This window comes from Staurois parvus, unplaced genomic scaffold (assembly GCF_062004578.1).
Source record: "Staurois parvus isolate SC_StPar_1 unplaced genomic scaffold, SC_StPar_1.0 ptg002572l, whole genome shotgun sequence".
NCBI classification, from domain to species: domain Eukaryota; kingdom Metazoa; phylum Chordata; class Amphibia; order Anura; family Ranidae; genus Staurois; species Staurois parvus.
In genome coordinates, this window is record NW_028320368.1 from 282,168 (window position 1) to 290,421 (window position 8,254).

At 48.0% G+C, this 8,254-nt stretch overlaps 1 pseudogene; it reads right to left on the bottom strand.

Annotated features, from left to right (window-relative positions):
* Nucleotides 1–1,606: 1,606 nt before the first annotated feature.
* On the bottom strand, nucleotides 1,607–4,841 carry LOC149430633 (E3 ubiquitin/ISG15 ligase TRIM25-like; annotated as a pseudogene).
* Between the last annotated feature and the right edge of the window lie 3,413 nt (nucleotides 4,842–8,254).

The following is an 8,254-nucleotide window of genomic DNA, read 5'->3' on the forward strand; positions in this document are numbered from 1 at the left end:
GGATCTTTCTGCTCTGTCACTGAGGGGTCTCCATTATTTGCAGCTGCTGGTTATTAGAAGAAGAATATGTTATGTTTTGTATTCAAATTCCTTCCCAATGTGTTCTGTCCATCAGGAGGAAAGGTTTCTTCATTCACAATGATACATTGTATCATTTCTCAGAGATCTTTAACCTTTCATTTACTTATAAATACCAGAAAAATAGTTGTTGTTCCTCGTGGAATATTCTGCTCTAAGGCCCGGACAGGGCAGTAATCCACTCCAGTGATGGTAAGTGTCAAGTATGCTGCCTTCTTCCCACTGGGGGAACGGTCTATAGACGGGGGTGCAGAGCCTTGTGTGATATCATAGAAAGGTGTCAGAAACATGCTCAGCACAGCCATACGGCTATAGACATGGGGGGATACGCAGACCCCTGTAGCTGACACTGGATACAAGGGTCTGCCCTCGAAAACATGACAGCTTGTTATCAAGTGGATGTCCTTTTTCCCACAATCTCAGTTCCTCGGGTCTCTCTGCCTCGGAACTAGCTCTCACCGTCATATATAAGTATCTATAAGTATCATTTGTTACCCCCCCAGGGAGACTTATTTCCAAACTTTTGGCAAGAAATGATAGAAGGTGCCTCTGAGGGGCGGGATGGATTTGTCAGCACTGTGGTGCTATGAGGACATCTAGTGGTAACATTGTATATTGCAGTTATCAGCTATTGATGGCTAATTTAAACCCAACTCCAGAATAAATGTAACCCCCCCCCCCCACACACACACACACACCCCAGTCCTGACTCCCACCCTCTTTATCTGATCGCTGGGTTAACAAACAAAAACTTTCTAAACCCCATATTCACTTACCTGAAACCTGAGGTCATGCGGAACCTCAGTGTCCAGTCCGTCTCCCAGGTGTCCACATCACTCAGGCAAGGCTGATGGGGACGATTCCATTTCCATTGGTTGGCCAGCAGAGGAGGTGCTTTTAGGATCCTGAAGATGAGATGATGTCAGACCAATGAAGGGGACCGGCCTGCGAGGGTCAACAAGCAGCACTGATTTCCCACAGGAAGCAATGGAGTCGGCGAGGGGCCCGGGTGTGCGGACGGGGGTGAGTATAAATGGCTTCACATTGGGCAGGATGTATTGGGGGGGGGGGTAGGGAGCTACAGGCAAAAGTCACTTTTGGGTGGAGTTGGGCTTTAAGAAGGAGCCTCCTTTTCACCCATTAAGACTGTATATATATATATATATATATCGGAAATCTGAGGACTTATAATGGGGGTCGCATTACTTGAACATTTGCATAGTCAATCTCCCAGTGAAAGTGCATTGGTTCTGTGTGAATGGGAAAAAAGACATTGTGATACTTGGTGCCACCTAGCGGCCAGATGCAGTATTTCCAATTTTAAATCAATGAAAAACATTTGAACAGCCTAATAACATTTGTGTGTGTTTTTGTTTTTGCTCTATTCTCACGGAACAAATGTACTTTCACTTTCACTGGGCAAATGGCTATGCAAATTGCTTTTTTTTTTATAAACCAACCTCAACAGCAAGCGGAATTTAATATTTTAGTGGAAGAAGAAATCAAAAACTATAGGTAATACAAGTGGTCAAAAAAAAAGATTTTTATTTAAAAAAAAAAAAAAAAACAAAACAATATTCCTGTGTGTAGGGAAGAGCTATACATGTGAAGAATGTTCTCTTTGACTGTCACCCAAAATGGTTCTCATTGTCTTCGGAGTCAATCAGAGATCAGCGACATAAGACATCAGATGATGAGACAAGCAGCAGGTTGACGCCTTTAAAAATAGTCTCCAGCACAAGTATGAACATTCGGCCAGGGGCCAGCCTGAAAGAACAGGTTCATGGAGTGAAGTGGGGAAGGGGGGGCACGCACATATTTCAGGTGAAAAAAGACAGCCAAACTGAGATTTCCAACCAATTGTTTGGATGTGCCTTCTGGGGGCCACAGATCATCTAAGATATTCATTGCTAGATATACTAAACATGGCATGGAGGAGCTTGGTGAAAATGGCAGTGAAGATGTGGAGGCGTCTTCTGGAGGACACCGACCAGTCAAGCTCCATCTCATGTCCATGCCCAGCATTCTGTAGAGTTCCTAATTTCCGATCTTATCCAGATGGAGGATGTATACACTAAACACAGCATGGAGGGCTCGGTGAAAGTGGAGGTCAAGGTGAAGAGGTGTCTTTTGGTGGCCACCAATCAGCCAAGCTCCATATAATGTCCAAGCCCAGCTTTCTGTAGAGTTCCTAGTTCCCGATATTTATCCAGATGGAGGATGTATACACTAAACATGGCATGGAGGGGCTCAATGAAAGGTGCAGAGGTGTCTTTTGGTGGCCACCAATCAGCCAAGCTCCATATAATATCCATGCTCAGCATTCTGTAGAGTTCCTAGTTTCCGATCTTATCCAGATGGAGGATGTATACACTAAACATGGCATGGAGGGGCTCAATGAAAGGTGCAGAGGTGTCTTTTGGTGGCCACCAATCAGCCAAGCTCCATATAATATCCATGCTCAGCATTCTGTAGAGTTCCTGGTTTCTGATCTTTATCCAGGTAAAGTACAGATTACCATTATTAGATATACTAAACATGGCATGGAAAGACTTGGTGAAAGTGGCAGTGAAAGTGTGGAGGTGTCTTTTGGTGGCCACCGATCAGCCAACTTCCATATCATGTCCAAGCCCAGCTTTCTGTAGAGTTCTTAGAATCCAATTTTTGTCCAGATGCAGGACAGATCTTCATTGCTAGATATACTAAACATGGCATGGAGGAGCTTGGTGAAAATGGCAGTGAAGATGTGGAGGCGTCTTCTGGAGGACACCGATCAGTCAAGCTCCATGTCATGTCCTTGCCAGATTTCTATCGAGTTCCTAATTTCCAATTGTTATCCAGACAGAGGACAAAGGGGCACTGAGAAAGTGGAGGTGAAGGTATGGAGGTGTCTTCTAGTGGCAACAGATCAGCCAAGCTCCATGCCATATCCAAGGCCAGCTACGTGTAGAATTTCTAGTTCCCAATCTTTATCCAGACAGAGGACATATCCACCATTATTAGATACACTACACACTGCATGGAGGGGCTCGGTGAAGGTGGTGGTGAAGGTGTAAAGGTGTCATGAGGGCATTGAGTGTCTTCTGGTGGCCACAGCTCAGCCAAGCTCAATTCAATGACCATGCCCAGCTTTCTGTAGAGTTTCTAGTTCCTGATCCTTATCCAGACAGAGGACAGGTCACCATTGTTAGATACACTAAACACGGCACGGAGGGGCTCGGTGAAGGTGGCGGTGAAGGTGTGGAGGTGTTGGATTGGGATAGAAAGCTCATAAAATGATAGCCGCCCAGCCTCACAGTCCAGATATATGCCAAACCTGTTACAAGATACCTGCTGGTGTATGTCTGTGTAAATGTTGTTATGTGTCACTAAATAGTGATTAGAAGAATTCAAATGCCACTTACACTTACACCAGGACTTGTTATCACTTCCAAGGCCAGATGCCTGGTCCATACTGGAATAAGCGACCCCAAAAACGCACTCTCCAGGTCACTGGTCTCTGCTTCCCAGTAGTGTCGTCCTGAGGAAAAACTCTTGGTGCTCAACACCTGACCACAGTCCAGAAGCCCATCTGCTGACTCTTCCCAGTTGACCTCCTCACACAAAAGGGAAACTGTTTTCAAGTCATCGGATATATAAACATCACGGGCAGCTGTGGTAGCATCCAGGAGCACCTCTGCCGGACCCTGCCCGTAGATTCCTCTCATTATTCTAGTTATGAGATCAGATAAGCCAGTATGTATCATCTCGGAGATAAGACCCTCATCCAGGTCACCAGCATATAGGTCCTCCTCCCCCTCATCTTGGCTCTGCTTTAAATCACAGAAGTCCTCCCCATCAACATCTTCTTCCTTGAAGACCATCATTGGGTTGGTGACATTACATAGCTTCTCCATGCGTTGTATCTTCCTAGACAGCTCGTCCTTCTTTAATTCCAGCTGCTGAATCAGATCAGAGAGTGACTGTTAAAAGTTCCACATGGCCCTTGATCTCGGACGAGACTCTACTCTCCAGATCCTCCAGTTGCCTCCTAATGTCTCTAAACAGGGCCGTGACTCTCTCGGTCACACCAGACACTTTTTCTTGGGCTTTATTTCTACGTTCTTGCAGCCTCTGTGCTCTTATTTCCATCTCCCTCTTCATTGTAGACAGTTGTGCAAATTTTTTCCTTAATTTGTCCTTCTTCTTCCCAGACACCACATGGAGCATCTGCACCGGGTGTCCTTGGTGCTCCCCATCCAGCCTGCAGCAGACACAGATATAGGTGGAATCTTTGTTGCAGAAATACTCAAGGATCCTTCTGTGGACGGAGCATTTCCTGTTCCCAAAGAAGCGGAGGGGTCGGAGAGGATGTGTTCCGGGGACTTGGTGTGGAACCTTAGATGGTTGTCACACAGAGAAGCTTCACAATGGAGACAGGATTTCACAGCAGGTACCGGGATGTGGATGCAATGACTACAGAAGATCCCATCCTTCGGCTGCTCCGACGGCCTGAAAAACTCCACCAGGTTGACCAGCCTGATGCTTCTCTTCAGCTCAGGGCGATGTCTGTACCTCTTGTTGCATTCCGGACAGGTGGATTCCCCCTTCTCCTTGCTGTCCCATGTGCGTGTGATGCAGTCCTGGCAGAAGCTGTGTCCACACGGCAGAGTGACCGGATCTTTAAATATCTCCTTACAGACAGAGCACGTCAGTTCAGCTCTCGGGTCGGCAGACGCCATCGCTAGACCTTCGCAGAGTGAGCGCCGTGGTGCTCCGGTGTGGTGCATGGGCGTCTTGTTTCCAGTAAAACAACAAAACAAATGCAACCCGTCTTGTTTGATGACCTCAGGTGTCACCTGAGAGAAACCTGATCACCGCTCCCCACATACCAGCCTAGTTATGGAAATTACCCGGATTTTCAGGTCTTGTCGTTCACTTCCCCAAAAAGAAGTTTTCTGTAATGCAACTAGAAATGTGAGGATTAATGTATTGTTATCAGCACTGAGAGCAAAAAAAAAATAGCTACAATGTAGTAACAGTGAAAGCAAAGAAACTTTGATAGAGATCACTGAATTCATGATTCACTCCCATTCCATGTCTAGTTTGTGTCTCTGCCCCTCCCACAATGGGGAGATTTCCTGCAGTAGTTGGTGTCTCTGCCCCTCCCACAATGGGGAGATTTCCTGCAGTAGTTTGTGTCTCTGCCCCTCCCACAATGGGGAGATTTCCTGCAGTAGTTTGTGTCTCTGCCCCCTCCCACAATGGGGAGATTCCCTGAAGAGGTTTGTGTCTCTGCCCCTCCCACAATGGGGAGATTTCCTGCAGTAGTTTGTGTCTCTGCCCCTCCCACAATGGGGAGATTTCCTGCAGTAGTTTGTGTCTCTGCCCCTCCCACAATGGGGAGATTTCCTGCAGTAGTTTGTGTCTCTGCCCCTCCCACAATGGGGAGATTTTCTGTAGTTTGTGTCTCTGCCCCTCCCACAATGGGGAGATTTCCTGCAGTAGTTTGTGTCTCTGCCCCTCCCACAATGGGGAGATTTTCTGTAGTTTGTGTTCTCTGCACCTCCCAAAATGGGGAGATTTTCTGTAGTTTGTGTCCTTCCACAAAGCCGCCACAGAGGGCAGCAGACTACCCCTCACTTCTAGTCTTGGTTTTTTATTGAGACCATGGCACAGTGCAGTACCCCAGAGTGGCCACAGAGGCAGCAGAGTACATCACCACTATTCTCTGTTACCTCCTCCAATCATGGCACAGTGCAATACCCCACAGGAGGTCACAAAGGACAAAAGAGGACCTCCTCCCTCTTAGATTGTAAACTCCCAGGATCAGCCCCTCCCTCTTAGATTGTAAACTCCCAGGATCAGCTCCTCCCTCTTAGATTGTAAGCTCCAAGGATCAGCCCCTCCCTCTTAGATTGTAAACGCCCAGGATCAGCCCCTCCCTCTTAGATTGTAAACTCCCAGGATCAGCCCTCTTAGATTGTAAACTCCCTGGACTAGCCCCTCCCTCCTAGATTGTAAACTCCCAGGATCAGCCCCTCCCTCTTAGATTGTAAACTCCCAGGATCAGCTCCTCCCTCTTAGATTGTAAACTCCCAGGATCAGCCCCTCCCTCTTAGATTGTAAACTCCCAGGATCAGCCCTCCATCTTAAATTGTAAGTTCCCAGGATCAGCCCCTCCCTCTAAGATTGTAAACTCCCAGGATCAGCCCCTCCCTCTTAGATTGTAAAACTCCAGGATCAGCCCTCCCTCTTAGATTGTAAACTCCCTGGACTAGCCCCTCCCTCCTAGATTGTAAACTCCCAGGATCAGCCCCTCCCTCTTAGATTGTAAGCTCCCGGGATCAGCCCTCCCTATTAGATTGTAAGCTCCAGGATCAGCCACTCCCTCTTAGATTGTAAGTTCCTAGGACCAGCCCCTTTCTCTTAGATTGTAAGCTCCGAGGATCAGCCCCTCCCTCTCAGATTGTAAACTCCGAGGATCAGCCCCTCCCTCTTAGATTGTAAGCTCCCAGGATCAGCCCCTCCCTCTTAGATTGTAAGCTCCCAGATCAGCCCCTCCCTCTTAGATTGTAAGCTCCCAGGACCAGCCCCTCCCTCTCAGATTGCAAGCTCCCTGGATCAGCCCCTCCCTCTCAGATTGTAAACTCCCAGGATCAGCCCCTCCCTCTTAGATTGTAAACTCTCAGGATCAGCCCCTCCCTCTTAGATTGTAAACTCCCAGGATCAGCCCCTCCCTCTTAGATTGTAAACTCTCAGGATCAGCCTCTCCCTCTTAGATTGTAACTCCCCGGATCAGCCCCTCCCTCTCAGATTGTAAATTCCCAGGATCAGCCCTCCCTCTCAGATTGTAAGCTCCGAGGATCAGCCCCTCCTCTCAGATTGTAAACTCCCAGGATCAGCCCCTCCCTCTCAGATTGTAAGCTCCCAGGATCAGCCCTCCCTCTTAGGATTGTAAACTCCCAGGATCAGCCCCTCCCTCTTAGATTGTAAGCTCCCAGGATCAGCCCCTCCCTCTTAGATTGTAAACCCTCAGGATCAGCCCCTCCCTCTTAGATTTTAAGCTCCCAGGATCAGGCCCGACCTCTAAGATTGTAAGCTCCCAGGATCAGCCCCGCCCTCTCAGACTGTAAACTCCCAGGATCAGCCCCTCCCTCTCAGATTGTAAACTCCCCGGACCAGCCCCTCCCTCTCAGATTGTAAACTCCCCAGACCAGCCCCTCCCTCTTAGATTGTAAACTCCCAGGATCAGCCCCTCCCTCTTAGATTGTAAACTCCCAGGATCAGCCCCTCCCTCTTAGATTGTAAACTCCCAGGATCAGCCCCTCCCTCTCAGATTGTAAACTCTCAGGATCAGCCCCTCCCTCTCAGATTGTAAATTCCCAGGATCAGCCCCTCCCTCTCAGATTGTAAGCTCCAAGGATCAGCCCTCCCTCTTAGATTGTAAGCTCCAAGGATCAGCCCCTCCCTCTCAGATTGTAAACTCCCAGGATCAGCCCCTCCCTCTCAGATTGTAAGCTACCAGGATCAGCCCCTCCCTCTTAGATTGTAAACTCCCAGGATCAGGCCCTCCCTCTTAGATTGTAAGCTCCCAGGATCAGCCCCTCCCTCTCAGATTGTAAATTCTCAGGATCAGCCCCTCCCTCTCAGATGTAAGCTCCAAGGATCAGCCCTCCCTCTTAGATTGTAAGCTCCAAGGATCAGCCCCTCCCTCTCAGATTGTAAACTCCCAGGATCAGCCCCTCCCTCTCAGATGTAAGCTACCAGATCAGCTCCTCCCTCTTAGATTGTAAACTCCCAGGATCAGGCCCTCCCTCTTAGATTGTGTAGCGGTACCCCCGAAGGGGCTGCTTAAGTTTGTTCACTCCGCCACTCTTCCTTTCAACCCCAAGAACTGTCTCAGCCCACACTGGCACACCTGGCAATAGTGTAAGTGCAAGGACCAATGAAAAGCACACACTTTATAATAAAACACAGAGATCAGCTTTACTGTAGACCTCTATGGGAAATAATAAACATTAACAACAGGTATATGTTAGGAGAATCAAGAGAACAGCAAATACTGTGACGGAAAGCAATATAACTCACTTTTACACTCGGGCTGCTTTCAGGGGATTCCAACCATGAATAACCCCAAGAGCAGAGGCAAACACTTAAATGGCAACCCAAAGTGGATTTAACTCCTCTTCATAAA